General features: G+C 35.8%; 1 long non-coding RNA gene across 1 annotated transcript; it reads left to right on the forward strand.

Annotated features, from left to right (window-relative positions):
- Positions 1-95: 95 nt before the first annotated feature.
- LOC142042625 (uncharacterized) lies at positions 96-13,421 on the forward strand. The gene is made up of 3 exons (XR_012653814.1): positions 96-306; positions 9,749-9,839; positions 12,340-13,421. It is a non-coding gene; the product is annotated as an uncharacterized LOC142042625 (long non-coding RNA).
- Positions 13,422-13,630: the final 209 nt, after the last annotated feature.

Consider the following 13,630-nt stretch of genomic DNA (forward strand, 5'->3'; position numbering starts at 1 on the left):
GGCCTCGCCGAGGGTGCAGGGCAATTCCGGGGGGATTATCCCCGGCGCTCAAGCGGCTGCGGGGGGACGAGGGGAAAGGGGGACGGCCGGGGGGAAGGTCGAGCGGGAAGGGAGAGAAGATGGGTGCGCTACAGCGGGGGGGAGGGAAGGGCGGGGGCCCGGTTGGTTCTGCGGTGTCGGAACCGGCTGCTCCCTCCGGAGCGACCACTTTTCCTGGGAGGGTGGCTGCTTCTCCCTCGCCTTTCTTTTTTTCCTTTTTTTTTTTTTTTTTTTCCCCTGGTGTGGTTTTGAGAAAGCAGACACAAGGTAGGGAAGAGGGGCGTGTGGCTGAAGATGGGGGAAGAAATGGCTGTCGGCGGCAGGCGGGCGGTCTCCTCGAGCGGGTGAGGCGCTTCGCCCGCCCGCCGGGGGTCCTGGTGCTGTGCGGGGCGCGGCGACCTCGGACTCTCGTCAGGAGAGCAGAGAAGGAAAGCGGACGGTAGCTGAGGAGGGAAGGAGTCGGCCGAGACAGCCTGCCTGCCTGCCAGCCGCACTCCGGTGTCCGGGCGGGGGAGGTGGGCGGCAGCGAGCCTCTCTCGGGGCGCCGGCTGAGGGCCGGCTCCTCCTAGGACGTTTTTCGTCCTTAACTTCTGCCGGTTTTAACGGGTAGTTGTATTCGGCAGGCCCTTCGGGGCTTACTTTACTTGGGGCTACTTCAGTAATTTCTGCATGACAGTCCTGTTGGACTTCGTGATCCAGCCCTTTGCGATCGTCGCTGTGTTTGGTGGGTTTCTCAAGCCGTGCTCTGGGTGGTGGTGGGTATCCGTGGCCCATTTGTGATGTTCCTGAGAAGCGTTTTAGGAGCTGAACATTAAGCACCGTCCAGTCTGTTGTTTTGTAGGTATAGCTTCTTGAATGATGGGAGATGTAAACATGCAAATTAAATGAATCTACATTTTGCCTCGTTTTTAGGAAAAACATCTTCGACTTATGTAAGGAGGACTTGGCTGTGTTTAAGAGTATAGTCAGATTCAATAAAATGCTTCAGAGCCCGTTTAGATATTTTACCGTTCAAGATGGCATTTAAACTTACGCTTAAAGCCAAATGTGTACTGAAATCCTTCATTTCAATGGATGTTAAGACCTTAAAACTCATCTTTAATAGTGTTGCTTCTAGATGTAGTTAATTTTCTCAGGCCAAAGGTACCATAGATATATAGGGCTGGATCCCGTAGTGCTTACTCCAGCTGATAGTCATAAAAGTTTTGCCCTTTTCAGGCTACAAATAAAACAAATAAGCAATAATGGAGAAACAGGCAATGAGGCTGAGTTGAATGTGTATACAAAATCTCTCTGCCATGCTATCTGAACTGCTTTGTTTGTCTTTAGATAAAATCAACATGTCAGTCATCGGACAAAATTCTGTCTTTCAAATTCTGCTTCACAGCTGTTTATATGGTATTTATTGATTGATACATCAGCTAATGAGTCTGAAACTTTCATTTAGGGACTAGAACAGGGGAGGAAAAGAAAAGAAAACCTGGAGTTTTTCTCAGTAGTGGACTACTTATGAAGTCTTGTGAAGCACAGAACATACAAGATATGTTGTTGATAACTGCTGCCGTTTTTGGCTGCCTTATATCTGTGTTTCTGAATTTCTTACTCTCTGAATCTCCCTGGGATGTCATCAAGAATAATCTCTGAACATTAATTTGTCTAGCTGATATATTGTAGAATCATCGTTAAGTCCAGGAATGAAAATTTGATAAAAGTGAGACAAAACAAAACACATGCTTATCAAAGTCTGTTGAACAATGCTTTCCCACAACAACACTGAAATTGGGTTCTTATACATCGGGAAGGGCATTGTCTGTTTAATTTAGATGAAAACATTTCAAACAGGTAGCATGTGTCTCCTTATCTACTGTCCAAGAAGAGCAATTTTTGTAGTGTTCTGTACAGCAAGTTTTTATTTTCTTTTATTACTAACCCTGTCCCAGAAATACTGCTTTAAGCTATACCCTTTTAATTAATGCAATTTCATTTTTTTTAATTTAATGGAGTACTTTGGGGGTTATTTTTTGCCAGATGCTTGAGTTAGTATTTGTATGTCTAACCTTTCAGTGTACATCTTTTAATCTTTCTTTTTCTTTTTTTTTTTTTTTTTTTGTGGGGGTCTCTGTTGGTATTCATAATCCCTTCTGATTAATTTATATACCCATTAACTTATGTTCTGTTTAGTTCTCAAAACACTCAAGGTGTTAAAAAAACCTTAGCCTCTATTTCTTTCGCCATCCTGCTTCTCCCAAAACTTAATTCATTGAAATGTAGCGTTACTGTAGAGAGACTTAACTCCTAGTTTCCTGTAGACGATTACCTCTTTGCTAGAGGAGATAGAGAAGACTGAAGCATTTTATCCTTCCTAGTCAGCTTGCAGTAGTCACAGTCTCTTTCAAAACGTTGCATCTTAATAAGGAGCTCTTCACTTTCATGAATCTCATATGCCTGATTTCATCCCAGCTGTTATGTATATCGTCACAATGTGATAAGAGCTGCAAGAGAATGTTGTTTTATGGTGAGCAGGGCATGACTAGCTATGCAATCTTCACTGGTGAATTCCTTCTCATTTATTTGTTTTTTCTGGACCAATCATGGCTAAGCAAAAGAAAGGGAGAGTGGGCACTAAATCATTCCTCAGAATTTTAAAATTTATGTTTCATCCCTTGCTTCACAATGGATTTCCCAAATCAGTAGACTTCTATTATACTTGCAGAATTTTAAATAATATAGCCAACCAGACCTGTCTCCTGATTTTTGTTTGAGACAGCAGGTGGCAATATAGTTTCAAGCATCTCTCCAAAAGTTTAACTTTGTCATACAGAAAATCATCTTATAAAGGACTCTAAAACCATTTTTTTTCTGAAACAACAAGTTTCACAGTCCATTTGGATTTCTTTTTAATTATTTTATAAATAAAACAACAGTGTACTGCTAGACAAGTGTTAAAACAGGTTATTTCAAAAAGCTGATAGTAGTTGATCAAATGCTGCTATCTGAAGCTGTAAAAAATTTTTAAATTCTGTACCTGCCAATCTACTCTATAGCCTGCTTTTTATCAAGATGTCAACAGAAATGGTAAAGCTGTTTTTCTGTTCATAGTGAACCCTCCCTGAGGTGATGATATCAGAATTAAGATTAAATAGGCCTTTTAATGTTAATCACAGTGGTTTCAGGACTTGGAAGAAAACCAGTACTGTTCTGTTCTTTGTCTACAAGTTAAGACCATCTAGAAAACGTGTTCTACACATAGAGAACTGAAGGTTCCAGAATGGGATGGGGTTGAGGGGTACAATATGCAGTCTTAATAGATAATTAATCACAAGTTTGTTTCAAAAAGCTACCCTAATATTAAAGAGCAATTCAGACTCTTAAAATCAGGTTGTTGGCTGTAGCATTATGGGAGAGGGGAATGCTTTCAAAGTAACAGAATAAAAGTGTCCCCTATATTCTATGTTTAATTCTGTTCTATATTTAATGCAGTTTGTAAATGAATACACATGAAATGTTACAGAGAATTCATACATTACAGTAGATTACAGGAAGGCTATAATACAATCGTACTACTACATCACTGTTCGGTTTTGATAGCTGCAGAAAATTGATCACTTTTTTGTTTAGGTCACACCAATTCTACAGTAAACATCTACAGAATCAAGAGTTAATCACATGCTAATCACTGTGGTTTGGTAAAACTGCATTTATTTATTTTTGGTATCATTAACAAAAAAAGTGAGAATCAGGGTAGCTGGAGCAAAGTCACCTTTTAGCCCTCTCTGAATTCACTCTTCATCCCTCCTTACCAATTATATTGTTGATATGCCATTTTACCCCTTGTTTTCAGAAGTCTTGCCTCCATGCATGGGAGCATTTGCATAACTTCTAGTCATTAAGATTACTGCTACCCTTTCTGGCTTCCAGGGAAAAATAAAAATTTAATATTAAAAATTTAATTATTTTTTAAATAAATGTGTATATGTGCATCATGAGACAGAAACTGGGCTTCCTCACTACACAGAACTTTAGCACATACACTGTTCCGTAAGACTCAAATGGAAAAAATAAAACGTGTTTAAGTGAGTTTTGTTAGAGAGGAAGGTGTTAACCGGAATGTACCTTTGCTCTTGGTTTGACCAGTAATCTTATTGTAGCTTCAATACATAAAACATATAAGTATCTATACTCCTTTTGCTCTGTAACTTTGAATTATCTTTGTTGAATTGAACAGTCTGTTGCCTTTTTTATATCTGAAGCAGAACTGGTTTGGCTTGCATATAACGTGTCAAATTAATTCTTTAACAGCTACACCATAGATGAAGTTGGCCAAAATAATTTTACTTTGTGTAATACTTTATCAATGCCTGAAAGACTTGCCATTTTTGAAGGATCATATTTTGTTAAGTGCAAGATTTTTATATAATTAAATGCAAATAAGCAGATTGTAACTTGTGTAAAAGGACTTCCTACACTGTAAAAAAATTATTGCTTCCATTAATGCACACTTGGCTTTGTATTGGCCAGATAACTACTTTTTTTTTTTTCTTTTTTTTTTTTTCCTTTCAAACTACTTTGGAAATTTACTCCTGAAATGTCATGTGTCATTCCCACATCAAGAGGCAAAATTCTAAAAATATGTAACATCCCTTAACTGAACCACAGTTTCACAAGGATTCCCTATGTAATGTTTATATATTGTGAGAAGGACTGTATTAAAGTATTTCTTTATCAAAGCTAGAACGGAGAATTACTTTGTCCTGCATGGCAGGACACTTCTCTGCCTTGCACTTAGAGTACCACGTGCAGTAATGCTGATAGTACAAATTTTAAGGCAGTCTAATTACCTGCAGCCTATAAATTGACATGCTTTCTTAAATGGGCAAGGAAATCTAACTATCTAGTGTACATGCTATAATTTAAAATGTTTTTTAAGGAACCAATAAAGGAGTCTTTGAAGATAAATCCTGCTCTGATATACGTTTTTAAAAATACTGAAGTTTCTTCAGCTTTCAGTATTTGTTACTATTTTGAAACATGGGAACCTTTCAACTTTAAGACAATTATTCTATTTTATTTGAAGAGTTTTAACATAGGTTGCATCAGGTAGTAAAACTCCGGCCTTAACTTGTGGTTTTATCTTCCCTGTATCGTTTCACTAGATATGAAATTAATTGCCTCCACTGTCGTACATTTTTAAAATATGTGACTATGGAATCTACATGTTATCATCTGGCATTTTTGTATTTTGGACTGGATGCTTTAGCCATGCATTCCAAACTCTTATGTGGATAATATATCTATTTGTGACATTATGTCTCATTGTATGGACTATATTCTAACTTGCCATGCTTCCATACTCATAATTAACATCTGTAGTTTTATTTACAGATTCTTATCTGCAGAATTTCATGTGAATATTAAAATTCAATGTAATAGGCATGATAGGAGTTGACGTGAAATACCTTAAGAAATCTAAAGATTATGTTTCCTGCTATTGCTGGTCCAAAAACATTATTTAAAGTGCTTATGCTTTTAGGAAGGAGAATAGAGGAGATAATACATGTTTCTATAATGCAAGGACTGTAGGAATGCTTGCAGGAAAAGAGTTACCAGGCTCTATTTCATTTCCTGATAAATTAATCACCAGTATTTTAAGTCCTTGACTTATCATTCCAAAGGACTGAATAAAAATGCTTTCAGGCTACATGTGTCTCTCTGAAGGATCATGAAACACTATACAAAGCACTTCAATCACTCATTAATTAAACTTTCTAATAGCCCATATAAGAAAGGTAAGAGGATGAGATTTCAGTGGGAGGTAGGTGTTATGAAAGCCCCATCAGGTGTCTGTCTTGATCTCCAGACACATAAATACCATTAATATCTGGTCTTAAGTGACTTTAGAGAACAAGTCCCATTGATTTTTCAATCACTTACACACTCAGAATTGTTATGCTTGTTTTCTAGGTGGATAAATGGATTGGCACAATGATCGAATTCAACATCTTTAGTGATAGCTTCTGGAAGCTAGAACAATGGGGTTTTGGCCTGGGATTGGGTTTGTAAATGCATTTACAATACAAATGCAGCTGAGAGGGTCCCCCAAGAATACACTTCTTTGGGATTTGCATATGGAATGTAGCCAGATGAGTATTTGGCATTGTTGCTGCATGGGGGAGTATTTTTTAAATAGTTGAATATACTGCAAGTGTGGTTTGAGTCTATTAATCTCTGTTTTTTAACTTAATTTGGGGGAAAGGGATTCCCAAACCTTTTCAGAATAACATTCAGAGAAAGTGTATCCTTTTACCCTACAGTGGCAGACAGAAATCGCCATCCTTCCTCTTAATACTTGTATGTAGTTCCTCTGAGATATCCAGTCATTGCAGATACAGTAAAGTAAATCAGGAATATCCTTAAGGTGTATTTAATTTTTCTTAGTGAAGTTTAGTAGTTTGAACTACAGAGAAGCTGTTTGCAGAGGTGAGCAACAGCAAATCCCTGTCAAGTGCTCTACAGGTGAGCATTGAAACAAAGATGACTGCTGAAGAACAGCAGCCCTCAAAGCATGAAGATGTCTTACATGCTACCGGAGGGGTTCAAATTCATACTTACTTTTAAGGTCTTCAGAAGTTAAATGGGAAACCCAAACAGTTTTGGCCTTGCTTCCAATACCTTTTAGGAAACATAAATGAAAGTTTTTATACTTGTTTTCTTGACTGCTTCCTGCAAAAGCAGAGAGACGAAGAGTAACTATCAACTTTATGCAATCAAATGCCAGCATGAGATGGTGTTAATCTTTAGCTGGCATACTTGATGATTAATGAAATGAATGTATGAACTGTATGCTAAATAAACTGATCGTTGAAATCAAACAAAATCCTTCTTTCAAGAAAATTGGTTACTTTTTGGCACTCCAATTGATACAGGACTGCATGTTCTGGTTTTAAAATAGTATCCCAAACAGGAGCTTATGTGATGTCCATAATTTAGAGTTTATATCTGATATTATAGATTACTACACACTAAGAAGATTTTAAACACTAGAATATTTCTAAAATATCTTCTGATGTAGCAGAAACCTGCCTTTGTGGCCAAGAAATATGCAGAACATACATACCATAGTTTTGTTCTCAGTGTGGGGTATTACACATTTCCTCCCTTCATATTTATGGATTTAAATGATAGTTATGCTTGAGATTGTGTTAATAGGCATTGCCTTTGTATAACTTGTTACATTGCAATGAATATTATGTGGAAGATTGGTACTTTATGTTCTGAAATATAGACAGTTTAGACCACCAAGAAGCACATAAAGAATGTAAAGAAAATCTGTTCTTATTGCATATGCATTACTGAACAACATTAAACCAGGAAGACAAACTCAGGAGTAAACCAGCCAAATTTATGTAAATTGAAGCCTACAGTAGTCTTCCTTTTGTAACCTTCAACTCCATCAGTTTGATTGGGTTGCAGCCAAATTAATGGGTGGCAAAAATGTGTGTTGCTCCAGTGGAGTTGCACTATATCAGAACAACAGAATCTTACTTTACTATTGAGATAGACTCTTTAATTAGTTTCTTGGGCTTTATAGCATTTGCCTTAAGTATTTGTGAAGTATTTTCTGTATTCGGGTATCTCATGCACACCTATGAATGTTAACCTTTGCATGCAGCATTGTTTGTAGGAATTGTTCAGAGATTACATACTTAACTGAATATTCCAGTAGCCTCTTTTGGAAGAAACATTTTTTGAAGTGAGCCTTGCTTGAAAAAGAGAAGTGTACTTGCTGCATATATGTTGTCTGTATGTGGCATGTGGTATTTTGAAATTGCACATAGCTATACAAGGTTCTCGTCACAGTCATTTCCCGTCCCGTTTCTTCACGTGGCAGTCTTAAATGAAAAAAATCTCAAATCCATCACAAAACTTACTTCAAAGTTTATGTGACTAAAATAGGATTTATGTGTGGTGTTATAGAATTGGTACAAAGTGTAGAAATCAAACATTGCATAGTAAGGCAAAATGTTATCAAACAAAGAATGGATTGTGATCCAAGTTAAGTACCTGAGTGGCTGCAGATTTTTACCAAGTTTTTTTTCTACATTCTTAAAGCAGCAAAACCTCATGGTACTATACTGTAATACAGTGATTGTCAAAACACAAAATAGTCAAGTCATATTTCTTACAAATATATTCTCCATCATATGTTGGGGAATAAAGCTTGCATCAAAATAACAGTATTTTCTGGTAATGAGATTAGTATGTTAATTACATAGCAATAATATGTAGCATCAAGTTTGGATTTTTTAAAAAATGAAATTACTAAAGATCAGCCTATATGGACCAGTGTTTCTTCTGAAGGATATATCATTTTTTTTTCCTGAAAGTATGTTTTGATATAGTTTATAATAAAACACTTTAAAAGCAAAGGTTACCACTTAACATTTCATTCTTGTCAGGAAAGCATCTCCTGCAAAATACTTACAAATGAGCTTCTTGCTTCTCAAGACTTGACTGAAATGCGTTATGCAGAAATCTGACAACTGTTCAGTACAATTTGCAAGCTGCAGAGAATTCAAAATAGTCTTCGATGTCTAGGCAGAAATTCACTGTACGGCAGGGAATTTAGGTAGGTTCTCTGCATTTTATCAGCCCATGTTGTGTTTAATTAAGACATGGCAAGCTTCTCAGGATTATCCTTTGACAGCTAAGAGGTTTTGCTCCAGGTTAATAAACCTGATTTTTTTTCCTCTTTCTTCCATTTTTTCCCTTCATAAAAATGCAATAGGCTGTCAAATCTTTTATTACTTTTCTTGAAGGAGCCTTCTTTTGGATAGAGATACCATATTGGCTCTGATACATTCTTCAACTTCAGTAGACTAGGTTCTACTACATAGCAGAAGCACTTAATGTAATAAAATTAATATCTCACAGCAGATATACAATAATCTGATGTGAGGACCACAGAAACTGTCCTCACAAGAAATCAATCAGTATGGATTTGAACATACAGTAATGAAAGCTAAATTAAAACAACCAAAACCTTAGCAAGAAGTAACAGAAAATAATAACCAAATAATTGAAACAGTAATGATGTCTATTTGTACTTGCTATTAAAGATGAATGATTATCATAAAGCAAGGAAAAACTGTAGTAAATGAAACACTAATAAAACTATATTTAAATTCTAAAATTAAAATTTTAATTAAAATTAAAACTAATTTAAAAATTAAAACTGTCATCTTAAACTTGAAATAAGGAGGCTAAAAGAGTGGAGAAAAAGGGGAGAAAGTTAAGTCCTCTGCATACCAAAAATGGATCAAGCCACTGAATTTTTCTGAGCAAGCACTTGATCAGGTGTTACGCAGATACATTTCTCCCCTTCTTTATTATTTTTCTATATACGTATACTTATAAAGTGCAACTTATCTTAAGAAGAAAATGTCCATAATTTGTTAAAAAACCCTAAGGTAAAAACAACTATATCAATTAAATGGGGAGTGTTTGTGAGAGCTTGGACAAATCATCATGCAGAGGATATACTAGGAGAAAGCACTGAAACAAAGTTAAACCAGCTGCAGAAATAGAAAAGAAAATTACAGCTTTAGCAAATGAATGCTAGTAATTATATTTCCATCACTTTGTATTATATTGTTTGTCTTCTTGGGATAAGATTTAACTTATTCAGAATCTGAACCGTTCTGATTTCTAGAACTTGGGCAAAGGGACTATTCAGAAGAACCCCTGAGGGAAAGAAAAAGCCGATGTTCATATTGTAATGGATCATATCGGAAACGTGAAAGGTACGTTCTGAGCTTCTGGGGCTTCTTGCGTTCGATTTTTAAAACCAAATTTTCAGGGATTTTAGAGTAAATACTGAGTTGCATAGCTGCCTCAACTTGGGAAGTGAGGGAAGGTATGAAGGTGCTTATTTCTTTACAGGAAATAAATGGAGCTCTGTAGTATCAGAAAAATAATAGACATAACACTAATAAACAAATATCGTGAATAGCAGCATTAGTTAGAAATTGTGTGGCTTTGAGAAATCAGCTATGAGTTGATTTTTACCTTCAAATGAAATAATGGAGGTATGAACAGGAGAGGAGATGATTGTCATTTAACTTGCTTTAAGATAAATATATTCATTTATCTAAATTGATACCCTGTGTATCCATTTATTGTAAAGTGGGAAGTGTTACTAAAGGAGACCACACCTTCTTTTATGATGTGACATTATCACAGGATGACAGCATGTTAAAAAATCCTTTTTTCTTCAAAACTGTTAATGTTTTGTATACTTTTTCCAATTGTTTTGTGGGGGGACAATTAGAAATGTTACATATGTTAAAATAGTCAGTGAGGGCATAGTAAATACAAATATTACACTTTATTGTAACAACACTTAGGAAAAAATAGTTAATACACCATTGTGTTATTTAGGAAATATGTGATTATTTTGTGTATTTAGAAGTTTTAAGATGATAAATTGAGATCACAGCACTTTTGTGTGTTAATGGAAGAGAAGCACATCCACGGGCCAGAGGCAGATACAAACAAGCAGACATCTCTACAACCATTTTCAGGATGCTTTTGTATTTTTGCTAATCTGATTAGGAAAAATGAGTAGAGTATCAACAGGCTGAATATAAAGGTATTTGTGCTGAGGGATAAATAGTAGGATTTTTCTACCAAATTCCCTCATCTGCCCTTTTCTTTCTACACTGTAAGTAATTGCATTTTCATAAGCATTTCCATATTTTCTTGTTCTTCCCTTTATCAGTATCTGGTTTCTTCCCCAAATTCCAGCACATTGTCTTTTCCTTCACCCTTGAGCTGTACCTGTGATTGGATTCATGCTTATGTTTGGGGGGAAATGTTAAATTGTTGCAAACTTCACCTTCTGTATTATCTAGAGTAAGAAGAATATGAAAGAAAAACTTATATGTCTAGTTAGCACAATTTTCTATTTCGTCCCAGAGGTTTTTGTTTGGTTGAGCATTTATTTCTTTATGGTTGTTGCTGAGAGTATTTAACCCTAAATGTAAAAAAAAAAAAAATTAAAAAAAATTGTCCTTTTCCTTGCCATTTTTCATAGTCGCTGTAACTGTATGAAGAATTCCATTGGGCAATTAGAATTTTGTATACATTTTCCAAAGATACTGTTAACATTACAGATTATATATGATGGTGAATCAGTCCTTCAATTATTATAATGTCATAAATGCTCCCACATGGAAAGTTTTATTATAGTTTTGCCTTCCCTCCTTCAGAATTTCACAGTTGTAATTACAGTTGGCAATAGGTGAAACTTCATAGATTTCTGGAGATTTATAAACTCTGCCCTAACAGTTCAATTTCCAGAAATTCCTTGGATTTCTTTCATATTTTGTGCAGTACTTCATGAATCTTTGGCTGACTAAATGGTGCATAAAAAAGTTAATCAAAGCAGTAATAGCAGATGCAGCTCTGATTAAAATAAATAATTGCAGAAATTTATTTGGCTTAAAACCCATCAACTACACTGAATTCTAACACCACCATCACCACCACCCCCCCACCCCCCCCCCAAAATTTAACAATAAAAAGGCTTTTAGAATTGGAAATGTTTTGCTCTTATCCTTATGTCTTGTTTTTAACCTGTCCAACACTTGAGTATAGCTGAAACAGAAAATGCAGTGTAATGGATGGAGATTTAACAAAAAAAGAAAAGGATGACCTATGCTGATGTAATACTTTCTCTCATCTTTTGTATGAGTGTCCCCTTTTGTCAAGTTTTCTGAGCAAAACTCTTTAATCATACCTTGCTTCTTAAACCAAGTTGGGCTTGAACTTGGATATATTTCAAAAGAATTTTAATAAATCTCAAGAAATGTTACTTGCTGAATTTTTTTTTGTATATGCTTTAGAATTTCTGAAGATGTAAATTCATTTAGATGTGATCCTTATCAGTCTTTGAAGAGAGTGTTCATTATATCTGGCAATAATTGTTTTGCAGAAAATTGGCAAAACAGCCTGGATCTCTTGAATGGTTTATGATTCAATCCCACTTCATGAGTAAGCTTTGCCAACTGTTTTGTTTCTACCATGAAAGCTTTATATATATGGGGTGTGTGTATACACACACACATATATTAAATATATATATATGGCGTTGTTCTTGTAAGTTATACATACACAAAAGTGTATATAAGTATATACTGTATTTCTTTCTGTTCGTTCTGAAAGCTTCATACTGTTGAATTGGATAAGCTTGAATAGAAACATATTGGGACACTAGTAATTCAGGATATTCCTTTTGAACAGGCAAAGGAGCTTTATTAAGAAAAGGAGATAAAAATGTTGTGCCATAGCTTTCAAAAACGTTCTGCACTTCAAAGAAAATACACTTATCTAGCTACTACAAGATGAGACTGAACTTGTGATGACAAGCATGACAACAAATCATCATGTTGCTTACTGTAGCTCAAGACAGTCTAGTCTTCCTAGTGTAGTGATTTTTCTATACTACTGCAATGCAAATGTACATCTGATAGTGTTACTGTATTATATTCTGGAACAAATTAAATCTGCCAGCAGTTATTCCACAAGCTACAAGAAATTGCTTCATACTTGCGCAAATCTTTACAGGTTATAGAAAATTGTCAGTTTCTGAAAGGGCGTTCTATAATATTATGTCATACCTAATGTTTTTAATTGAGTATGCTTTTACAATGTGGTAATTCAGAAGCTTACATTATTGAATCATAGTGGTAAGAATCAGCCAAATTCTGTCACTTTTATGCACACTAAATAGAAAATAACTTGGTTTTAATGGGATTGTTGCCAAACCAATGGAAGTTTCTAAGGAGTATCAGTAAAGCTGCAAAGGAAGAGCCTGCAACACTGACATAGTAATGACTGTTTCTGTTTCTAACAGTGATTAAAAATATTTTCCCTGAAATTTTGTATGATTATTCTTAGCTGAGTGTATGTGTGTGTGTGCTTTCTGACTTGTATTTAGGGAGTTAAAATACAGAGCTAGATAGATTGTGTGGTACTACTATACTGTCAGAAATACCCAAATAGAATGTCCAAAGATAGTCTGTGAAACAGCCATATGGCCAGGAGCTGAAACATATTAATTGCTATTCCAGAATAATTGGGGTGTAACCTTTTCCCTCCCTACTTTGCTTTTCCATTTGCAAAATAGGGCAGTATTATTAAACCATTTGGTAGGGTTTTTCTTCCAGTATGTTAGATTACACTCTAAGTGGCATCTCACTTTCATAGCATGTATATTGCTCTTGTTTCCAGTAACACAGAAAAATGCAGTTTCATCTCATTTCTATGGCTATGTGCCGTTATGCAACATGACTTTTGGAGAATTGTAAGAAGTGGGCTTCCCCCCCCCATTTTATCAAGGTAAAGAAATCCTTTTGTCTCAGGGGAAGCAAATACTGAAAATAATAGTATCAGAAAGGCTACGTGGTTCTTTGTGTGTATATTTCATAAATGATTTAACTAACTGGCAACTTGAAGTACTGAAGCTTTGCACAAAAGCTATTTGGAAAGGGATTCCTTACCCAGGCCTTGCTATACACACATCACCCCAGAT

The sequence above is a fragment of the Buteo buteo genome, chromosome 21 (assembly GCF_964188355.1).
Source record: "Buteo buteo chromosome 21, bButBut1.hap1.1, whole genome shotgun sequence".
NCBI lineage: Eukaryota > Metazoa > Chordata > Aves > Accipitriformes > Accipitridae > Buteo > Buteo buteo.